Source organism: Mandrillus leucophaeus, unplaced genomic scaffold (assembly GCF_000951045.1).
Source record: "Mandrillus leucophaeus isolate KB7577 unplaced genomic scaffold, Mleu.le_1.0 Scaffold80, whole genome shotgun sequence".
In the NCBI taxonomy this organism is placed as follows: domain Eukaryota; kingdom Metazoa; phylum Chordata; class Mammalia; order Primates; family Cercopithecidae; genus Mandrillus; species Mandrillus leucophaeus.
In genome coordinates, this window is record NW_012108697.1 from 398,656 (window position 1) to 423,021 (window position 24,366).

The following is a 24,366-nucleotide window of genomic DNA, read 5'->3' on the forward strand; positions in this document are numbered from 1 at the left end:
ACCCAACAGAAGAAGGTTACTCAGGCCCAGCATTTCTCAACCCGCATCCTTACAATAAAAGGTTACTTGGGTAGGCTTATTCCTTACTCAAATTGAACAAGAGTCCCATGGACAACACCAGATGACCCAAACAGCACTAGCAAGAGGGACCCGCCAAATACTACTTATAGTAAGTACGCAGGGAAAGCACTCCCCTTCCGCACAAGGCCTAAGACTGGAAAGGGAGATCTCACCACGAGAGCTAAATGCAAAACCCAAACTAGGTGACTACTTGCTAAGATAAAAGATTTAAAATAGGACCCAGAAACTCTCATTATAAAACCCAAAATGTCAAGATACAATCAAAAATTCCTTGTCATACCAACAACAAGAAAAATCACAACTTGAATGAGAAAAGACAATCAGGTAATACTGAGATGAATGGATCAGATGTTAAAATTATCTAAAAAGAATTTTAAAGTAGCTATGATAAAAATACTCCAACAAGTAATTATAAATTTATATTTTCAACTTTTGAGTTCTAGGGTACAAGTGCAGGTTTGTTACATAGATAAATCTATGTCACGGGAGTTTGTTGTATAGATTATTTCATCACCCAAGTATTAAGCCTAGTACCCATTAGTTATTTTTCGTGATCCTCTCCCTCCTTCCATGATTCACCTCCAACAGGCCCCAGTGCGTGTTTTTCACCTCTATGCGTCCATGTGTTCTCATCATTTAGCTCCCACTTATAAGTGAGAACATGCAGTATTTGGTTTTCTGTTCCTGTGTCAATCTGTGAAGAATAATGGCCTGCAGCTCCAACCATGTCCCTGCAAAAGACATGATCTCATTGTTTTTCGTGGCTGCATAATATTCCATTGTGTATATGTACTACATTTTCTTTATTCCGTCTATCACTGATGGGCATTTAGGTTGATTCTTTGCTATTGTTAATAGTGCTGCAATGAACATATGTGTGCATGTGTCTTTATAATGGAATAATTTATTAATATATTTCTTTGGATATACACCTAGTAATGGAATTTCTGAGTTAAATGGTATTTCCGTCTTTAGGTTTTTAAGAAATACCACAGTGTCTTCCACAATGGTTAAACTAACTTACACTCCCACCAACAGTGTATAAGTATTCCTTTTTCTCTGCAACCTCACTACTATTACAAATTATCTTGAAACAAACAAAAATATCTCAGTTAAAAAAAAAAAAAAAAGTTTAAAAAAAAACTACAATAACAAATAAAAACTAACTGCATAGGCTCAATACCAGAGTGGAAATGACAAAGGAAAGAATTGTTAAACCTGAGGATGGAACAATAAAATTTATCGAGAGAGGGAGTGGGACAAGGGGTGAAAAAGTAACTACTGGGTACTAGGCTCAATATCTGTGTGACAGGATCAATCATAGTCCAAACCTCAGCATCATGCAATACAGCAACAAACCTGCATTTATATTCACCCCCCTGAATTTAAAATAAAAGTAAAAATTATAAAATTAAACAAAAAAATTAAAAATAAAAATAAATTAAATAAATAAATAAAATTTATCCAATATGAAAAATAGAGAAAATAGACGGTGGGGGGGGGGGAAGTGAACAGAGTCTCAGAGACCCTTAGGACAATAACAAATGATTCCACATTTGTAGCACCATAAACCCAGAAGTAGAAGAAAAAGAAATGGGGCTTACAGAGTTTTTAAAGAAATGATGGCCAAATACTTCCAAATTTCGTAAGACATAAACCTACAGATTCAAGAAACTAAGTAAATCTTAAATAGGTTAAACCCAAAGAAATCCATGCCAAGACACCTCATAATTAAACTTCTAAAAACCAAAGACAAGGAAAAAAATATTGAAAGTAGCCAGAGTGAAATGACAAATTACCTAGGAAAACAATAATTTTAATAACATTGGACTTCTCATGTGAAACCATGGAGGCCCAAAAGAAGTAACACAACTGCTCTCAAATGCTGGAGAGAAAAAGAACTGTAAAGTATGAATTCTACCTCCAGTGAAACTATCCTTCAGAAATTAAGAAGGAAAAAAATTCTTAGATTTAAAAAAACTAAAAGAATTTGTCATTAGCAGTCTCTCCTTAAATAATGGTTAAAGGAATTTCTTCAAACAGAAAGATAAAGGAAGGAAGCCTGGAGCATCAGAAAAGAAGTCAGAATTATAAATAGAGCAGAAATATGAGTACAAACAACAGATTATCCTTCTCATGGATGTTTATTAATAATATATGATGGAAAAAAATTATAACACCATCTGATACTCAAGATAATGATATTTAAAAGTGAGAAAAGTAAAGGTAACGTGATATAAATGAAAGCAAGGTTTCTACATCTCACCTGAGGCGGTAAATCATTGATGCCAGTAGACTGTGATAAGTCAAATACGTGTATTTTAATACCCAGACCAACCACTAAGAAAATTATACAAAAGATACTACCAAAATTATACAAAGAGATACTATAAAGAACACTATACAAGTGCATCAAAATGGAATCCTAAAAATTATTCACATAACTCACAGGAAGCAAGTAAAGAGAAAAAGAGACACGAGAAAATGAAACAAACAGAAAACAAGTAATAAAATAGCAGACTAGGTCACTAACATACCAAAATTACCTTAATTGTAAATGATCCATTTATAAAACATTCTTGGAATTACAAAATTATAAAAATGGAGAACAAACTGGTGGTTCTGAGGAGCCAGGGTAGAAAGGAGGTAGGTGTGGTTAAAGGGGCAATGAGAAGGATCTTTGGGGTGAAGAACTACTCTATTTCTTAACTGTGATGGCAGATACATGAAACAACATGTGTGATAAAACTGCACAGAATGAAATATGCACACACACACACAAATGAGTACAAATAAAACTGGGAATATCTGAGTAAAATCATAGAATTATATCCATGTCAGTATCTAGACTTAAAATGTTACACATTTGTGCAAGATGTTACCATGAGAGAAAACTGTGTAAAGGGTATACAGAATCACTCTCTTATTATTTCTTACAATTATATACCTGTAACTACATTTATCTCAAAACAAAAAGTTTATTTTAAAAATATAATATTCACCCTACTAGCAATCAGCATAATTCATTATGAAATAAAGTATTTCACTTAACTACTTGACAAACATTTTTTTAAAAACTTTTGGAATTGTAAGAGCCAAGATACGGGTCTAACACCAAAATGTGCATTCTTAAGTACTGCCTCAATGTTTCTGTAGGTTCAGTCACTAGCAGTTCAGGCAAGGAATTCATAAGTGGTATAGTAGTTTCAGATGAAAAATTAAGGTCACAATTGTGTTCCCATACAGGAGACAAATTTTAAAAGTAAGATTAATTTGATTCACATTATCATATTCTTCTTATGCTTTGCATTTGGAAATGTGTATATACTCTAAGGAACCAGTTGGTCTCAATAAACACGCAAGGTAACAAAATATAGATCACCTCAGAAAAAGTATTTTCTTATCCTCTGTTGTTATTTGAATATGCATGAATTTTTTTTCAGTTTGGTAGTGTGCTTTATCATATTCTCAATTTATAAAAAAGTAAATCACTGGTTCAGAAGTAGGTCATTAACGAGAAAAGACAGTGGTGAAAACGGATGCATGAATACATGAACTCAGGATAATACTGCAAAAGTAAAAAGCAAAAATGACTCAAATATACCAAGAGTTCTTCATTAGTCCATGATGGAGTAATCTGGAAAGCATTTCCTGCCACAAACAACTCAAAAACCAGGAAAAAAAATAAAAATAAAAAATGCTTTACAGATACTGGATACCAAGTAGCATAAGACTGTTATCCTGTGACAGCATAGGACTACGACTCTAAAAGAAACAGAAACAACGTAGGCTCTATGATTGCCAGAGCATACTGCTTGTAGGCAATACCCTGGCCATGACACAAGATGGGGGAAGTAAAGAGAAATAAATAAACTTTTTAGTGTGAAATAAATATTTCTCTTCTTTAAAGAGAAATAAATAAATATTTTACTTCGGCTTGTTATCCAACATCTGTGAAGCATTTTTCATATATTTTTTCTGGTTTTTGAGTTGTTTATGGCAGGAAATCCTTTCCAAATTACTCCATCATGGCCTAATGAAGAACTCTTGGTATATGTGAGTCATTTTTACTTTTTACTTTTACAGTAGTTTTTGCTTTTATAGTATTTTAAGTGAAATACTATATTTCATAATGAATTACCCTGAGTACTTGTAAGGTGAACAGAAACTCAGTGAGATCCCAAATAGAGTGGTGATCTCACTAACTTGAGAAAACAAAGATTAGAGTTTAAAGAAATCATGTACCCTAGAACTTAAAGTATAATCATAAAAAAAAGAAAGAAATCAAATCAGCTCACACACAGAGAAAACTCAGAGATCTGCAGAAAAGTCCCAAATGTCTTTAGCTGAGTACTGATCTGTAAGTGCAAAGGGGGAAAAATTACTTAAGGCTACGGAAAGGACCAAGAAAAAGCTAGTAAACAACTCTTGAGTCTTACACAGCGCTGGGAACAGTTTGCGCTCCAAGCAACAATAGAAAAATGACCTCATACTACAGGACGCATTAGGTAGAGTCCTGAGAAGGGCTGTAGTACCAAAATAAATCAGCAATAAACTGAAAGTTGCTCTGGGTCCACTCTAACAAGACTAAGGAGCAAACTCCCAGAAAGTTCAAACTGGTAAAAGGCAACTTAACTGCATGTCAGTACAAAGTCCAACACTTCTTAAAAGAACACCACAAAACTAATAGCCAACAAGTTTAAAATATGCATGTCTAAAACGTATGAAAAAAATTAACAAGTATAGAAGGCAAAGAAAATATAATTCTTAACAAAAAGAATATCATTCAATAGAAAGGACCCAGAAATAAAACAAAAGATAGAAGTCGTAGAACAGAATGTTTTAAAAAATGATTAGAAATATACTCAAATATGTTTAATAATGTTGCAGAAAACATGAATATGATGAAGAGTAATAGAAAATTTTTTAGAAACTAAAATAGAATGCCTATAAATGAAATAGAATGCCTATACATGAATGCCTCAAATGAAAAATACATTTAACAGAATTAGCACAAGATTAGAGAGTACAGAAGAATAGTGAACTTACATAGAAATAGAAACTATCCAAAATGAAGCGCATAAACAAAAGGATTTAAAACCTGTATGACAATATCAAGTAGCCTAATCTAGAGTGATAAGAGTTTGAGATAAGTGATGATGATGTGGTGGACAGAAATATTATTTGAAAAAATAGTTTCCAAAATTTAACAAAATCTGTAATTCCACAAAACCGAGAAACTCAAAGAAATACACACAAGATTGGGGGGGTGGGGAGCAGGTGGGAAATATAACTCACACCAAGAATTTCATGAAGTGATGAAGACAAAAAAGCAAAAGAACAAAGATAAAAATGACAGCTGACTTTTCATCAGAAACCACTTGCAAGTCAGAGGACAGTGGACTTTCATATTTTTAAACTAGTAAAATGTCCGGGCAGTGGGGGCATGGGAAGGAAATGGCAACAGATAATTCTATATTAAAAACAAAGGAAAACTATCAAAACAGAATTCTGCACTCAGCATATTTTTTTTCAGAAATGAAAGTGAAACAAAAATTTTCAGACTAAAAGAAAAAAAAAAAAATCTGAGACTTGCCCTACAAGAGATGACAACAAAATTCCTTGGACTGAATGAAAATTATACCTGCTATTGCCAAGAGACACATGAAAAAATGCTCATGCTCACTGGTCATCAGAGAAATGCAAATCAAAACCACAATGAGATACCATCTCATGCCAGTTAGAGTGGCGATCATTAAAAAGTCAGGAAACAACAGATGCTGGAGAGGATGTGGAGAAATAGGAACGCTTTTACACTGTTGGTGGGATTGTAAATTAGTTCAACCATTATGGAAGACAGTGTGGTGATTCCTCAAGGATCTAGAACTAGAAATACCATTTGACCCAGCAATCCCATTACTGGGTATATAACCAAAGGATTATAAATCATGCTACTATAAAGACACATGCACACGTATGTTTATTGTGGCACTATTCAACATAGCAAAGACTTGGAACCAACACAAATGTCCATCAATGATCGACTAGATTAAGAAAATGTGGCACATATACACCATGGAATACTAGGCAGCCATAAAAAAGGATGGGTTCATGTTCTTTGCAGGGACATGGATGAAGCAGGAAACCATCATTCTCAATAAACTATCACAAGGACAGAAAACCAAATACCGCATGATTTCACTCATAGGTGGGAGTTAAACAACGAGAACACATGGACACAGGATGGGGAACATCACACACCAGCCTGTCGGGGGGTGAGGGGCTGGAGGAGGGATAGCATTAGGAGAAATACCGAATGTAAATGATGAGTTGATGGGTGCAGCAAACCAGCGTGGCTCATGTATACCTATGTAACAAGCCTGTACGTTGTGCACACGTACCCTAGAACTTAATGTATAATTAAAGAAAAGAAAATTACACCTGCTATTATGCAGAATTTGGATTTATACAGATGAATAAAGAGAATAGGAAAAAGTTAATATTTGGATAAATATAAATCATCTCTCATTTTTCTCTCTCTAAAATGATAATTTACTGTTAAAAACAAACATTATAACAATTTTGTTGTTTATAACCTATATAGATATGATATTCGCTCAAGAGAAATAATTTTTAAAATAAGGTATACTATTTTAAGGTTCTGACACTATATATGAAGAGATTAAGGTAGAATCTGATAAGCTAAAGATGTATATTGTAAATAATACAGCAACCATTTGAAAAAAAAAGATGTACTTAATAATAGTCCTACAGATTCAGGAATCTGAGCAAACCACAAACAAGGTATTTTTTTAAAAATCCACACCAAGCATATAACAATTAAACTGTTGAAAAATAAAAATGAAGAAATCATCTTGGAAGTTGCTACAGAAAAATAACCAATTATATAAGGGAACAACAATTTAAATGACTATGGTTTTATCATAAGAAATCAGAAAGGCCAGAAAGAAGTGGCCCAACATTTCTGAAGTGCTAATAACTACAACTCAGAATTCTATATGCAACAGAAACATCCTACATGTATAAGTGTGACATAAAGGCATTCTCAGATACAGAAAAACTAAGATAATCTATACAGTCAGTGTAGCTGCTCTAAAAGAAATGCTAAATGAGGCTCTTCAGATAGAAGGGATATGAAGCAGAAGGCAACTTGGAATGAGGAAATAACAATAGAAATGGTAAATTTCTGGGTAAATGAAATTTACTGCTCTTCCCTTTTTGAGTTCTTTAAAGTATGCCTGATGGTTGAAAGCAAAAATATTAACATGGCCTTATGGGATTTTCAATGTTTGTAGAAGAAATATATAAGAAATGGTAGCATATGAAAGGAAAAGGTAAAGGTACCTGTAATGTGGTAAGGTTTCTGCATTCCAAACCACGTGACAAAATATTGATTCTTAGTACACTCTAAAAACTATTACTTTTTAATTTATGGAGCAATCACTTAAAAATTACAAAGAGATAATAGTAAATATCACATTAAGACCACCCAAATGTCCATCAATGACAGGCTGGATTAAGAAAATGTGGCACATATACATTATGGAATACTATGCAGCCATGAAAAAGGATGAGTTCATGTCCTTTGTAGGGACATGGATGAAGCTGGAAACCATCATTCCAAACGATTGCAAGAACAGAAAAGCAAACACCATATGTTCTCACTCATAGGTGGGAACTGAACGATGAGAACACTTGGACACAGGAAGAGGAACATCACACACTGGGGCCTGTTGTCGGGTGGGGGGAGGGGGGAGGGATAGCATTAGGAGATATACCTAATGTAAATGACGAGTTAATGGGTGCAGCACACCAACATGGCACATGTATACATATGTAACAAACCTGCACATTGTGCACATGTACCCTAGAATTTAAAGTATAATAAAAATGAAAAAAAAAGAAAATTTTTCAATAAAGATGTTTAATATGAAAAAACGATTAAAATAGAATACTAAAAAATGTTCAAATACTCCAAACGAATACAGGAAAAAGGAAACAAGAATAAAAATCAGGAAACACAAAGAACTGAATAATAAAATAGTAGACCTAAGTTTAAATATATCAACAATTACATTCAAGAAGTTAATAATGGAGAAAAAATGAAATCGTAAGAGTAAAAAGAAACTAATAGAATAATTAGAGGGCAAAAATCCAAACAGCATGATTAAACCCAAGCATATTGATAATTACATTAAATATAAATTGTCTAAAGCTGTCAATTAGAAGGCAACATCTGTCACATTGAAAAAAATAGGTAAAGTCCTATCAGTTATCAAAGAGACTAAAATATATGAAAGTATAAAACTCACTATTAAAAGTAAGGACACAATTCAAAATATTCTAATACTGTAATGGTGGTGTGTGAATCACTATTATCTGTAGTATAAAGGTTAATAGACAAAAGTGTTAAAAATAATAGCTAGAATAATTTGCTAAGGACTATACAATAAAATATATAAATCATGACATCAAAAACATAAAATGTGAGGGGCAGAGTTGGCATAAAAGTGTAGAGTTATTTTATGTGATCTAAGTTAAGATGTTATCAGCTTAAAAGAGCGTTACAACTATAAGATTGAATCACTAATCAAAAGTTTTAGAATCATTAAGCAAAAACCCCCCAACAAAAAAAGCCCACGAAAAAATGAGCTTCGCTAATGAATTCTACCAAATATCTAAAGAAGAATTGACAACAATCCTTTTCAAACTTTTCCACAAAATAGAAGAGGAGGGAACACTTCCAGACTCATTTCTCAAGGCCAGCATTACTCTAATATCAAAGTCAGACAATGACACTATAAGAAAAGAAAAATGAAGGCCAATATTCCTGATAAATATGGAAGGAAAAATCTTCAACAAAATACTAGCAAATAAAAATCAAGATCACAGTAAAAGAATCATTCACTGTGATAAAATGGGATTTATCCCAAGGAAGCAATGATGGGTTAACATGCAAAAAATCAAATAATGTGATACACCACATTAACAGAATGAAGGACAAAAATTCTATGATCATCTCAATAGATGCAGAAAAAGCATTTGACAGAATTCAACATCTTTTCATGATAAAAGCTCTCAGCAAATTAGGTATCAAAGGAATGTACTTCAACATAATAAAGGCCATATGTGACAAGTCCACATCCAACACTACAGTGGTGAAAAGTTGAAGGCTTTTCCTCTAATATTAAGAAAAAGACAAGGATGCTCATTCCCACCACTTCTATTCAACACAGTACAAGAAGCCCTAGCCAGAGAAATTAGACAAAAGAAAGAAATGAAAGACATCCAAATTGGAAAGAAGTGTTGCCTCTGTTTGCAGATCACATGATGTTATATGTAGAAAACCCTAAAGGCTCCACCAAAAAACTGTAAAAAAATAAAATAAAATAAACAAATTCAGTAAAGTTGCAGGATATGAATAAACATACAAAAATCAGTAGCATTTCTATATGCTAACAATGAACTATCTGAAAAAGAAACCAAAAAACGATCCCACTTACAACATTAAAAACTAAAATAAAATACTTAAAAATAAGTAAGGATTATATCTCCAAGATATTTTTTACCAATAAGACTATATATTCTTTACTTGATTATGTCTATATTTTTAAATTTAGAAATATAGTAATTTCAACCATAAGATAAATTTTAAAGTTGCCCCAATCTAGGCCGGGTGCAGTGGCTCATTCCTGTAATCCCAGCACTTTGGGAGGTCAAGACAGGAGGATCACTTGAGGCCAGGAGTTCAAGAGCAGCCTAGTCAACATAGTGAAACCTGTCTCTACTAAAAATACAAAAAAAAAAAAAATAGCCAGGCATGGTGGTGCACATCTGTAGTCCCAACTTCTCAGGAGGCTGAGGCACAAGAATCGCTTGACTACAGGAGGCATAGGTTGCAATGAGCCAAGATCGTGCCACTACACTCCAGCCTGGAATGACAGAGCAAGACTCCATCTCAAAAAAAGAAAAAGTTGGCCCAATCTAGTTTTATACTTTTAAGAATCCTAAGAGGCTCAAAAGTAAATTAAATGCTCAAGAAGAGTACATTTTATACTTTATCACGTACCAAGAAATGACCAGATCATGGGCTTATTTCCTAGCTTGCCTTTCCATAAGCATTCAGTTAGACAGTTAAGACACGAGGGGGCTATTATTTACGGTGAACCTGACATAGAGTGTGTTTTTTCTCTAAGAGTCATGGTAGATGTCTTCAAAAGATTCCCTTTAAGAGCTTACATGGCAAACACCAATCTCTATTACTGCTCTAGCTTTGAAGTTTCACTTGTTTACATTTGTTGGCAGAGTACAACCACTTTTTTGAAAACTTTTATACTTATAGATGCCATAATAAAAGAAACTCATTGTTGTTAGTGCTTTTGAACCCTGCCTCTGGTTGCAATAACAGAGTAGCTGTGTATTAAAATACAACCATTTCAAAATTCCACAATGACCAAGTTATTCTCTGATTCTAATAAACAACTAACAAAAAAAATCAATTTTTAAAAATTTGTGGCTAACCCCAAATTGTTGGTATTATCTAACTTCAGCAGAAATGAAATAAATGTGATAAAACTGAACTGTATTTGTTCTTTGTATCTTCCTTTAATGGTTTTTTTTTTTAATCACTAGATTAGTTTATTATTCTTGCTAACACAGAAAAATATACTCTGGTCTACTGAACACGCCATGCAAACATTAGTCTGAATTCCCTCCCTGATGATGCTCTCTCAGCAATTAAGCACAAATCCGATTCAGAGGAAATTAAGTAATTAACTGTTCACCTGTCTACAGAGATGACTTCTAGATGTCTCTTTGCTTTAATGTAGAAAGAATAGAAGCATTCTGAATAGAAGCATTCAAACATTTTTTTCTCATGTTCTAGTCCTGTTAATTCTTGAAAATAGTTTACTGAAAAAGCAAACAAACAAGTTTACATTTTCCCACTAATGCCAGTATAGCTAAATTTCCACAATGTCTCATAATTACTACCACTTTAGCTTGCTAAGAAGTCTCCACAACTCCGCTGCTATTCATGTACCTAATCCCAACCCTACTACATTATCTACACAGATATCAGGATATTTTTATAAAAAGCAGATATAATCAAGTTTCAGTCACACTTAACTATTGAAACTGTTTTTTTGTTTGTTTGTTTTTGTTTTTGTTTTTTTTTTTGAGATGGAGTCTCGCTCTGTCGCCAGGCTGAAGTGAAGTGGTGCAATCTCAGCTCACTACAACCCCCACCGCCCAGGTTCAAGCTATTCTCCTGCCTCAGCTTCCTAAATAGCTGGGACTACAGGCACGCGTCACTACGCCCAGCTACTTTTTGTATTTTTAGTAGAGACGGGGTTTCACCATGTTGGCCAGGATGGTCTCGAGCTCTTGATCTCATGATCCACCCGTCTTGGCCTCCCAAAGTGCTGGGATTACAGGAGCCACCACACCTGACCGAAACATTTTCTTTTACTGTTCATTAAAAAAACTGAAAGTCATTGAAATAAATAAATAAATGTAACCAATGAAGTGAAAGATCTGCACAATGAAAACTATAAAACACTGATGAAACAAATTGAAAAAGACACAAATAAATGCAAAGATCTCACATTCACAGGGTGGAAAAATTAATATTGTTATAATGTCCATAATACCCAAAGTGATCTACAGATTAAGAGCAATCCCTACCACACTCTCAATGACATTCTTCACAAAAATTTTTTTTTAAATCCTAAAATCAGTATGAAACCACAAAAAGCCCCAAAGAGCTAAGGCAACCTTAAGCAAAAAGAACAAATCCAGAGGCCTCCCATTAGTTGATTTCAAAATCTACTATAAAACTGTAGTAATGAAAACAACATTGTACAGGTATGGTACTAACACAGGACCAGTGGAACAGGACAGGAGGCCTGAAAATAGATTCACACATTTATAGTCAATTAACTTTTGATGAAAATGCCTAAACACACAACAGGAAAAGGAAAGTCTCTTCAATTAATGATTCTAGGAAAATTGCAGAAGAATAAAATCAGACCCTCATTTCACACCATACATAAAAATCAACTAAAATGGATTAAAGACTTAAAGACATGAAATGGTAAAACTACTAGAAAAAAACATAGTGGAGGCTGGGCGCGGTGGCTCACGCCTATAATCCCAGCACTTTGGGAGGCCGAGACGGGCGGATCACGAGGTCAGGAGATCGAGACCATCCTGGCTCACACTGTGAAACCCTGTCTCTACTACAAATACAAAAAATTAGCCGGGCGCGGAGGGGGCGGCCTGTAGTCCCAGCTACATGGGAGGCTGAGGCAGGAGAATGGCGTGAACCAGGGGGGCGGAGCTTGCAGTGAGTGGAGATCGCACCACTGCACTGCAGCCTGGGCGACAGAGTGAGACTCCGTCTCAAAAAATAAAAAAAGAAAAAAGAAAAAAAATAGTGGAAAAGTTAATGACATTCATTGGGTAAAGATTTATTGGATATAATGCCAAAAGCACAGGTAACAAAAGCAAAAGTAGACAAATATTACATCAAACTAAAAAGCTTCTGCATAGCAAAGAGATAATCAACAAACTGAAGAGATAACCTATGAAATGGGAAGATACACTTGCAAATCATGTATCTGTTAAAGGGTTAATATCCAAAATATATAAGGAACTCAACTTAACAGCAAGAAAACAAATCACCAAATTAAAACATGGGCAAAGGACATGAGTGGACATTTCTCAAAAGAAGATATACAAATGCCCAACAGGTATATGAAAAAATGTTCAACGTTACTCACCATAAGAAAAATGCAAATTAAAACCAAAATGATATATCATTTCACATCTGTCAGAATCGTTATTATCAAAAAGACAAAAGAGAACAAGTGTCGGCAGGAATGTGGAGAAAAGGTAATCCTTGTATCCTGTTGGTGGGAATGTAACTAAATACACCCATTATGGAAAACAATATGAAGCTTCTTCAAAAAATTAAAAGTAGAAACTACCATATGGCCCAGCAATTTCACTATTGGGTATATATCTAAAGAATATGAAATCAGCATGTCAAAAAGATATCTGCATTTCCATGTTCATTATAACATTAGTCTTAATAGCCAAGATATGGAATCAACCTAAGGGCCCATCAACCTAAGGGTCCATCCAATGGAATGAATAGATGAAGAACATGTGGCATATTGATGATGCTTGAATAACAGGGGTTTGAACTTCATGAGTCCACTTATGTGTGGGCTCACTTATATGTAGATTCTTTCAACCAAATGCAAATAGAAAATACAATATTTGCAAGATACAAAACTTGTGTTTAGGGGGAGTCAACTTTTCCTATACAGAGAGGGCCAATTTTTCCTACATGTGGGTTCCCCAGGTCGACTGCACTGACTTTGGTATGCGGTCCTGGAACCAATCCCCCATATGTACTGAGGGACAACTGTACATACACAGTGTAATCTTATTCGACCTTAAAAAGGGAGAAAACCCTGTCATTTGTGCCAAGATGAAGCTGGATATCTCTACATCTATTAAAGAAAATACACACACAGTTAAAATCATTCTCACAAAGTCCTGGAACAGATAGTTTCCCTGATCAAATTCTATCAACTGTTTAAAACAGAAATAATATCAATTCTACATAAACTCTTAAAAAAGATGAAACATGCTTTAAATCATTTAAGATTACAAAACTATATAAAGATATTACAAGAAAAATACTCTAGTATCTCTTATGAATATAGACATAGAAGTCTTTAAGATATTAGCAAATGAAATTCAGCAATATATGAAAAGGATAACACATTATGACCAAGTAAGCTTTATCCAAGAATGCAATGGCAGTTTAACATGTAAAAGCCAATCAATATCATTCACCATATTAAAATATCAGAAAAATAAAAAACAAAAGTTTTTCTCAACAGATATGAAAAAAAAACTATTTTGAGGAAATTCAACACTGTTCATAAAAAAAAGTAAACAAACTAGAAATAAAAGTAAATTTCCTCAACCTGGTAAGAGTCATGTTAAACACACTGGTAAGACTGCCTATTTCCCTACTAAAATAAGGGAAAAGGCAGGAATATCTGCTGTCACTACTTCTACTCAGTAGTGTACTAATGATCCTAATAATACAAGACAATTAGTAAAAGGCATATACATTGAAAAAGAAAGAGTAAAACAATGTTTATTACCACACCACATGAGCATCTATATAGAAAATAAGTTGTTGACCAGTGGGCTACAGGGATTAATAAGTGTGTTTAGCAAGGTGGCATGATACCAAACACATATTTGAAAATGAATTTTTTCCATAGACTAGCAATTGACTATTGTAAATTTAAAATTTTTAAATACCATTCAGTAATATTAAAAATATGAAATATTTAGGAATCTAGCAAACTATGTACAACACCAATACATTGAAAAATATAAAATACTACTGAAACAAAAGAGACCTAAATAAATAAGTGATATACCATGTCTATGCATTAGAAGACTCAATATTGTTAATACTCAATTTTCCCCTCTCTAGATCCAATGCAATTTCAATTGAAATCCTTGCAGCCTTCTTTCAAAAATTGACAAGTTGATTCTAAATTTTGTATTGCAATATGAAGGACCTAGAATCGCTCAAAACTTTTTAAAATGGACAAAAAGATGGAAGACTTACACTGCCAGATTTAGAGAGCTATGGTAATCAATAGAGTGTGATACTAGAACAACCATAATACACATCACGGACCAGAATACAGTCCAGAAATTGGCTCACACATATATGACCAACTGATTTTTCAACACAGATACTAAAGTAATTCAATGGAAAAAGCTGGAACAATTGGATATTTATTTATTCATTCATTCATTCATTTAGGCACAGGGTTTTGCCTGTCTCTAAATGACAGGTTGGAGTGCAGTGGCACAATCATAGCTCACTGTAGCCTTGAACTCCTGGGCTCCAGCAATGTTCCCACCTCAGGTTTCTGAGCAGTTGGGATTATAGGTGAGAGCCACTGGACCCAGCCTATTTTTATAAAAATCTTAGCCCTTACTTCACACGATACATGAAAATTCACTCAAATGGATCACAAATATCTGAGGACAAGGGCCAAAATTATAAAACATCTACTAGAAAACACATGAGAAAAATCTTTGTGACCTTGAGCTTGGCAAAGGTCTTTTAGATACAATACAAAAAGTACAGACATTTTTAAAAATAATAAGTTATAATTCATCAAAATTTACAACCTCTGATTTATAAAGAAGATGAAAAGTTATCCTAAAGAGTTACTGGCCTTAATTAGTATATAGAAATAAAGACTGAGCTAGAAAAGTTTACTCAAAGAAATAATAACTGAGAACTTTCCAAACTTGTAGAAAGATATACATATCCAGATACAAGAAGGTTATAAAACACCAACAGATACCTCAAATAAGACTACTTCAAGGTACATAATATTCAGACTCTCAAAGGTCAAGGGTAAGGAACAGATCCAAAAGCAGCAGAGAAAAGAGGCAAATAACGTAAAAAGAATCCATGACATATCTGGCAACAGACTTCTCAGTAGGAAACTTACAGGCCAAAAGAGTGGGATGACATTTTCAAAGTGCTGAAGGAAAGAAAACATCCAACTTAGAATGTTATATATATCCAGCAAAATTATCCTTCAAACATAAAGGAGAAATACTTTCTCAGAAAAATAAAAACCAAGGAATTTCATCAACAACGTGTCTGTCTTACAAGAAATGTTAAGGGAGTTCTTCAATGTGAAAGAAGAGGATATTAACAAACAACAAGAAATCATCTGAAGGTATAAAACTCACTTGCAATAGTAAGTATACAAACATACATAGAATACTCTAATACTATAACTGAAATACATAAAACACTCATATCTGTAGTAGAAAAACTAAAAAACAAACCAATCGAAACTAAAAACTACCACAGCTTTTTAAGGTAGACTGTATAAAAAGATATAAATATAGACAATAAAAAGTCAAAAGCCAAAGAGAATGTATAGAGTTTTTTTTAGTTTTTTATTTGCTTATTTCTTTTGTTTTTTTCTTTTCCTTGTAATCAAAATTAACTTGTCATCAGTTTAAAATAACTGGTCATAAGATTTTATTTGCAAACCTCATGGTAACCACAAAACAAAACCCTAAAACAGATATACAAAAAATAAAAAGCAAGAAATTAAAATATACTACCAGAAAAAAAATCACTTTTATACAAAGGAAGACAGAAGGAAAAAAGAAAGACCAACAAAATGACCAGAAAACAAATAATAAAATGGCAGTAGTAAGTTCTTATGTATCAGTAATAATATTGAAGATACACAGACTACATTCTCCAAGCAAAAGACGTAGAAGAATGGATAAAAAATAAGACCCAACTACATGCTGCCTAGAAGAAACACTTCACCCATAAAGACACATAGACCAAAAATAAAGGGACGATGAAAAAAGATATTCCATGCCAGTGGGAACAAACAAAAACAAAGCATGAAGGAGTAGCTATACTTCTATCTCATAAATAGATTTCAAGAGAAAAAAACTGTAAAAAGAGACAAGGTTATTACATAATGATAAAGGAGTCTCTTCAGCAAGAGGCTATAACAATTGTAAATCTGTATGTACCCAACACTGGAGCACTAAAAATATAATGCAAATATTATTAGATCTAAAAAGAGAGACAGACCCCAAAACAATAATATCTTGGGACTTCAACAGCACATTATCAGGATTGGACAGATTATCCAGACAGAAAATAAACAAAGAAACATCAGATTAGACCTTAATCTGCACTACAGACCACATGGACATTTACAGACCATTTCATCTAATAGCTGCAGAATACACATTCTTCTCCTCAGCACATAGAATATCCTGCAAGACAGACCATTCATTAGGACACAAAACATGTCTCAAAAATTCAAAACAATTTAAATCATATCAAGTATCAAGTATCTCTTCTGATCACAACAGAATAAAACTAGAAATCAGTAGCAAGAGGAACTTTGAAAACTATAGAAACTCAAGGAAACGCTTCTTAAAAAACCACTTCGGTCAATGAAGAAATTCAGAAGTAAATTTTAAAATTTCCAGAAACAAATGAAAATGGAAACAAACATACCAAAACCTAAAGAATACAGCAAAAGCAGTTCTAAGAGGGAATTTTATGACAATAAATGCTTACATTAAAAAAATAGAAAAACTTCAAATAAACAACCTAATCATCCTAATCATACATCTTAAAGAACTCAAAGAGCAAGAGCAAACCAAAATTAGTAGAAGAAACAAAATAATAAAGATCAGAGCAGAAATTTAATCAATAATAAAAAAATACAAAAGGTCAATAAAATGAAAAGTTTATTTTTGAAACGATAAATAATACAGACAAATCTTTTATCAGACAAAGAAAAAAGAGAGAAGAACTAAATAAAGAAAATCAGAGATGAAAAAGGAGACATTACAAGGGATACCACAGAAAATCAAAGAATCATGAGAGACTATTAGGAGACAAAGTGCCAATAAACTGTATAACAGAAGAAACAGATAAATTACTTGCAACATACCAAGATTAAATCATGGAGAAATTCAAAACCTGAGTAGGTCAATAACACATAGCAAGATGGAAGCACTGATGAAACGTCTCCCATCAAACAAAAACCTAGTACCTGAAGGTGTCAACAGAATGAACAGCAAAAATCGTATGACCATTTCAATTCATGCCAAAATGCATTCAATAATTCAAAATCCCATCACTACAAAAACTAAAAAACTGGGTACAGAAGAAACATACTTCAACAGATTAAAAGCCATATACAACAAACCCACAGCTAGTATCGTAATAAATGGGGAAAAACTGAAAGCCTTTCCTCTAATATCTGGAATATGACAGGATCCTTTCGTCACTTTTATTCAACATAGTACTGGATGTCCTAGCTACAGCAATTAGACAAGAGAAAGAAATAAAGGACATCCTAATTAGAAAGGAGGAAATCGAGTTTTTCCTTGTCTCTAGATTATATGATCTTATATTTAGAAAACCTAAAGACTCCAAAAACTATTGGAACTGATAAACATATCCAGTAATGTTGCAGGGATACAAAATCAAGGACAAAAAAACAGTAGCATTCCTATATGGCAACAGTGAACAATCTAAAAAAGAAACCAAAAAAAAAGTAATCCTATTTAAAATAGCTACAATTAAAATAAAATGTCTGGGAATTAACCAAGGAAGTGAAAGATCTCTACAATTAAAATTATAAGACACTGATGAAAGAAATTGAAGAGAACACACAAAAAATGGAAATATCCCACATTCACGGATTGGAAAAATATTGTTAAAATGTCCAAACTACCCAAAGGATCTATAGATTAAACATTAACAGCATTATTGCCTATCAAAATACTAACAACATTCTTCACAGAAATAAAATAATCCTAAAATTTATATGAAACCACAAAAGACCCAGAATAGCCAAAGCCATCCTGAGCAAAAAGAACAAAACAGGAGGCTGCAGGGGCCTTTGAAAACAGTATGCTGAGAATAGATAGGGCTCAAGGACAGTATCTCCAACTGAACTTTTAATGAACTCTTGTGGGCGCCAAGAAGGCGGGTAGATAAGAAAGAATATAGAAACAAGGTACTGAGTAGAAGGTTACATGTGGGAAAAGAAAGTTTGTTTTGCATTGCATTCTTTCTGCTGACGTGAGGTTTATGGAGTATAAATAAAGTGAGGCGGAGGCTCTGAGTGCAGCTGCCATGTTCTCTGTGTGTCTTTGTCTTTGTGTGTGTTCTTTCATTCTCCACCACCCCCGGTGCGGCCCCCAACAGGAGGCATCACATTACTGGACTTGAAATTATATTACAAAGCCATAGTAGTCAAAACAGCATTGTACTGGCATAAGAACAGAAATATAGACCAATGGAACAGAATAGAGACTCCAGAAATAAATTCACACATTTACAGTCAACTCGTTTTTTACAAGGGTGTCAAGAACATACATTGAGGAAAGGACAGTCACTTCAATAAATGGTTCTGGGAAAACTGGATATCCGTACACAGAAGAATGAAGCTAGACCCCTATCTCTCACCATATATGAAAATAAAATCAAAATGGATTAAAGACTTACATCTAACACGTGAAACTATGAAAATACTAGAAGAAAACACTGGAGAAACACTCCAGGACATTGGTCTGGGCAGATTTCTTGAGTAGGACCTCAAAGGCACAGGTAACCAAAGCAAAAAATGGGCAAATGCATTGCATCAAGCTAAAAAAGTCTTCTGCACAGCAAAGGAAACAATTAACACAGTGAAGAGACAACCCGCAGAATGAGAGAAAATATTTTCAAAGTACCCTCTGACAAGGGATTAATAACCAGAATATACAAAATTGTCAAACAACTGAAAAGGGGAAAAGGATCTTATTTTTAAATAGACAAAAGATCTGAATGGAACTGTTCTCAAAAGACAACATATGTTATTAGCCCGTTTTCACACTGCTATTAAGAACTGCCCAAGACTGAGTAATTTATAAAGGAAAAGGGTTTAATTGACTCACAGTTCAGCATGGCTGAGGAGGCCTCAGGGAACTTGCAATCATGGTGGAAGGTGAAGGGGAAGGAAGGCACTTTCTTCAAATGGTGGCAGGGAGAATAATGAACACAGGAGGAACTACGAAATACTTACAAAACCATCAGATCTCATGAGAACTCACTCATTATATATATAATGAGAACAGCATGCGGGAAGCTGCTCCCATGATGTAATTACCTCTACCTGGTCTCTCCCTTGATACGTGGGGATTGTGGAGAATATGGGGATTACAATTCAATTGAGATTTCGGTAGGGACACAAAGCCTAATCATATCAATATAAAAGTGGCAAACAGGTATATGAAAAAATACTAATCATCAGATAAATACAAATCAAAATTATAATGAGATATCATCTCACTCCAGTTAAAATGGCTTTTATCCAAAAGACAGGCAATAATGCTGGTAAGGATGTGGAGAAAGGAGAATCCTCATACACTGCGGGTGATAATATAAATTAGTACAACCACTATGAAGAACAGTTTGGGGTTCCTAAAAAACTAAAAATAGAACTACCACATGATCCAGCAATACCACTGCTGGATATATATCCAAAAGAAAGAAAATCTGTATATCAAAGAGATATCTGCATTCCCATGTTTATTGCAGCACTATTCACAATAGCAAAGCTATGAAAGCAACCTAAGCGTCCATCAACAGATGAACGGATAAAGAAAATGCTGTACATATACACAATGGAACATTATTTAACCATAAAAAATTAATGAAATCCTGTCATCTGCAACCACACGGATGAAACTGAAGGGCACTGTTAAGTGAAATAAACCAGACACTGAAAGACAAATATCACACGTTCTCACTTATATGTGGAAGCTAAAAATAGTTGAATTTACGGATATAAAGAGTGGAATGATAGTTACTAGAAGCTGGGAAAGGTAGCAGAGAGCAGGGGACAAAGTGAGGCTGGTTAATGTGTACAAAAATACAGACTGAATAAGAGCTAGTATTTGGTAGCAAAATAGGGTGACTACAGTTAACAATAATTTATTGTATATTTTTATTAGGTTGGTGCAAAAGCAGTAAATAACTAAAGAAGTAGAACTGAAATGTTCCTAACACAAAGAAATAATAACGGGTTGAAGTGATAGATATCCCAATTACCCTGATGTGATCATTATACATTGTATGCCTCTATCAAAACATCACATGTATCTCATAAACATATACAACTATTATGTGCCTATAATAATCAAAAATAAAAAATGTTGTAAAATAAGTACAAATTACAGGGAGTGCATGTTTCTTCCAAACAAATGAAATGTTTAAAATATATAAAAGAATGGCTGCTTTTTAAGGCACTGATATGTCCATCAATGAAAGAATATTAAGCAGATACAGAAAAATGAGAATTTTCTGAATATGAATGCACATTAAAACTTTTTAATATAGTCAGTGCAAATTTTCAAAGATATGTATTTTATAGTTCCTGAATAGTTTAAAAGCATATGGTTTAATAATTCACTTAGTAAAACTAAAAACATTTAGTAAGTAAAAAAAAATGTATACAATTTTAATTGGAGCCTTTGTCACACTGGCAAAACAGTTTGCTAAAATGATACAGTCATGTGTTCCTTAACAACAAGGATACGTTCTGAGAAATGCACTGTTAAGCAATTTCATCACTATGTGAACATCACAGAGTATACTTCTACAAACCTAAATGGTATAGCCTACTACATACATAGGCTGTGTGGTATAGCCTATTGCTCCTGAACGAAAAACCCGTATAGCATGTTGTTGTACTGAATGCTGTAGCTAATTAGAACACAATGGTATTCGTGTAGCTAAACATATAGGAAAGCTATAGTAAAAGCATGGTGCAAAAAATTAAAAATGGTATACCTGTATAGGACACTTACCATGAATGAAGCTTGCAGGACTAGAAGTTGCTCTGGATGAGTCAATGGGTAAGTGGTGAGTGAATGTGAAGGCCTAGGACATTACTGTATACTACTATAGAATTTATAAGCACTGTATACTTAGTCAACACTAAATTTATTTTTTAAATATTTTTCTCCTTTCAATAATAAATTAACCTTAGCTTACTATAAATTTTTACTTATAAACTTTTTAATGTTTTAACTTTTTGATCCTTCTGTAATAACAGCCTAAAACACAAACATATTTTACAGCTATAAAAATTTTTTCCCTTATATCCTTATTATATAAGCTTTTTCCTATTTTTTAATTTTGTATTTTATATTTTTGAATTTTTTGCTAAAAACAAAGACACACACACATTAGCATAGGCCTACACAAAGTCAGGATCATCAACATCATTGTCTTCCACCTCCACATCTTGTCCCACTGGGAGGTCTTCAGGGGCATTCATATGCATGGAGCTCTCATCTCCTATGATAATAATGCCTTCTTCTGGAATACTTCCTGCCTAAGGCTATGTTACAGGGTTTTTTTTCTTGTAAGTAGAAGGAGTACACTCTAAAGTAACAATAAAAAGCAAATACATAAATCACTAACGTAGTTATTATCAGCATCAAATATTATGTACTATAGATAATTGTATGTGCCATACTTCTGTATGACTGGCAGTGAAATAGGTTTCTTTACACCAACATCACCTCAAACACATGAGTAGTGCATTGCACTATCACATTTTGACAGCTACATCATCTCCAGGGATAGGAATTTTTCAGTTCCAGCATAATCTTATGAGACCTCCATCATATATTCAGTCTGTGATTAACTGAAATATTATGCATGGCATAACTGTATTTTACTCATTATATTGATACTGTTTTATTTTACTTAATTATTCCTAAAAAGGTCTGCACAAATGAAACTCTACCACAAATGCCAAGCCTAATTGCAACACACAACAAAATTTTGCTTTTTGTGATTCCTATGATTGAACTGTTTTTAAACTGGAGATTTCTCCTATTAAAAACTCCTATTTCCCATCACTTAATACATCTGTTCTATGGATCTATTTTCAGACACCAGTGTGCTAAAAATCAATGCCCAATCTACACTTAAAATTCACCACAGAATTTTTAAAAACATGTGATATTAAGAGCAGAGGAGAAACTCATAGTATCACTAAATTTAATTTAAAAAAATACCTTTCTGAAAAAATCTAATGATTTTTAGATCAAAAGGAAAAAAGTTAACATTAAATGACATTAATAATGGCTTCCCAACTATACCTCCAAAATTCTTAAAACATGAAAAATACTAAAACAAAACATTAATATTATACTCACCTTGAGACTCACATTGAGATTCTTAGAAAGTTTATGAGGTATTGCTAACCTAAAGTGAAATAAATTTCCCTCAGGACCAACCCAGAAGAGCTTTATGGTCCAAGTTAGTAAAACCATCCACATAATTCCCCTCTGAGATTTGTAGATTCCCTAAAAGCCATAATTCTAAGTATAACAAAAAAGGACAAACTGACATTTCCTTTACTGCCACAGCAAATTCAAGGGAATTCTGAAAATCTTCACTTAAATATATATTCCACATAACCAAATATGAAAAAACATGTATCTACTTCTTCTATTTTTGCATTTTATTTGCAAATAATTTCAAAAATGCAAGAATAGCCAAAGAACTCCCCATACACATATACCTGTCATTCAGATTCCCTAAGTGTCAACATTTTTCCCATTTATCATTAGTTCATTCTCCCTCTCTCTCTTCCTTCCTCTCCCTTTCTCCCTCTCCCCCGCTTCCCCTTCCCCTCTCCTCCCCCTTCCCCGCCCTTTGCCTCTCCCTCTCTCCCAGTTGTATACATCATTCTTATTGTCCCTAATACTTTGGTATGTATTTCTTAAGAACAGGCTGGGTGCGGTGGCTCCACTGCCTATAATCCCAGCACTTTGGGAGACCGAGGTGGGTGGATCTCAAGGTCAGGAGACCAAGACCATCCTAGTTAGCATGGTGAAACCCCATCTCTACTAAAAATTAAAAAAAATAAACCGGGCGTGCTGGCGCGCGTCTGTAGTCCCAGCTACTCAGGAGACTGAGGCAGGAGAATCACTTGAACCCGGGAAGCGAAGGCTGCAGTGAGCCAAGATCACTCCAGCCTAGGCTACAGAGGAAGACTCTGTCTCTCCCCCGCTCCAAAAAAAAAAAAAAAGCACCCTTTCTATTATACATAACCATATTGCAGTTATCACCTTTAAGAAAGTTAACATTTGTACAATACTTTAATGTATCTATACATTTTAATTTTGTGAACTAAGTACATAATGTCCTTCATAGCGTTTTTTAATTTTTCATCCAGCACAGAATCCAGTCTGGAATCACCAGTTCTCATGCATTTGTTGTCACCATGTTGTGCACCAGTGGTCAACAACCAGTTGTCATGTCTTGTAAGCTTCCTTTAATCCGGAACAATTTTTCAACCCTTCTTTCTCTCCCAAAACATGGATATTTTTGAAGAATAAAGCCAACCGTCCCTCTTTTTAGATGGCATATTCTTTACCTGAAGTTTGTGATATTGCTTCACGATTAGCTTCAGGTTAGGCATTCCTAGTCACAATACTGTAAGGTGGGGGTTGGCAAGCTATGTCCTGTGGGGTCAAACCTACTCTGCCGCTCATTTTTTTAAAAAGCAAAAAAAAAAAGGAAAAGGCCGGGCGCAGTGGCTCACGCCTGTAATCCCAGCACTTTGGGAGGCCGAG

General features: G+C 34.0%; 1 protein-coding gene across 1 annotated transcript in view; it reads right to left on the bottom strand.

Annotated features, from left to right (window-relative positions):
* The window catches only part of ATRNL1 (attractin-like 1), a gene marked incomplete at its 3' end in the record, with an annotated part of 405,371 nt that overhangs the window by 322,953 nt on the left and 58,052 nt on the right, over window positions 1–24,366 (bottom strand). The gene's annotated exons all lie outside the window — the stretch shown is intronic.